Consider the following 647-nt stretch of genomic DNA (forward strand, 5'->3'; position numbering starts at 1 on the left):
GACACTTTCCAAAAAAAATGTCTTCAAACTTCTAAAGTTTGAAGACATGTCAGGAAAAATGTCAGGAATAGGGTTGAGTTAGAGGTTTTAGCTCACCAAAAACCTTGTTTTTGTTTTGAAAACATGCAAATTGAAACGGACAAAGGGGTCCACTCTTTTGGAACGGGGATCGTTTGGATTCTTTTGTTAGCCTGCAATGCCCCATACCTGTCTAAGTGTCTGAAAGGGGGCCGTTAAAGGGAATTTTTGGCCTGGCTGAATAGGAGAGGTCCTCCGCTCTCCTGTACAGGGGCTGGGGCTGCGATTATAGCGGGAAGGGATTCATGCAATTGCTGCATTGTAGGATTTTGAAACCACCTATTTTCTTTGTCCAAATTTTCTAGGTGGTTTGAGAGGGGCACGAAGGAAGCCATCTATGTTAAGAAAAAAAAAACAACCTTAAACAGAGGAGATCAGGTTTCAGCTTTCATAAACCTACAATGCAGCATGCAGATCATTCTTAACATATGCAAAAAAGTGAAACAAAACCGTAACATCTGATGTATTAAAGGAATAGTACACCCAAAACATGATTAGCCTTCATTTTCTACTCAACCCCATGCTGAACAACACTCTGGAGTACTTTTTTGATATCTCAAATGCATCTG

This window comes from Cyprinodon variegatus, unplaced genomic scaffold, assembly GCF_000732505.1.
Source record: "Cyprinodon variegatus isolate N-32 unplaced genomic scaffold, C_variegatus-1.0 Scaffold1437, whole genome shotgun sequence".
Classification (NCBI taxonomy): Eukaryota; Metazoa; Chordata; class Actinopteri; order Cyprinodontiformes; family Cyprinodontidae; genus Cyprinodon; species Cyprinodon variegatus.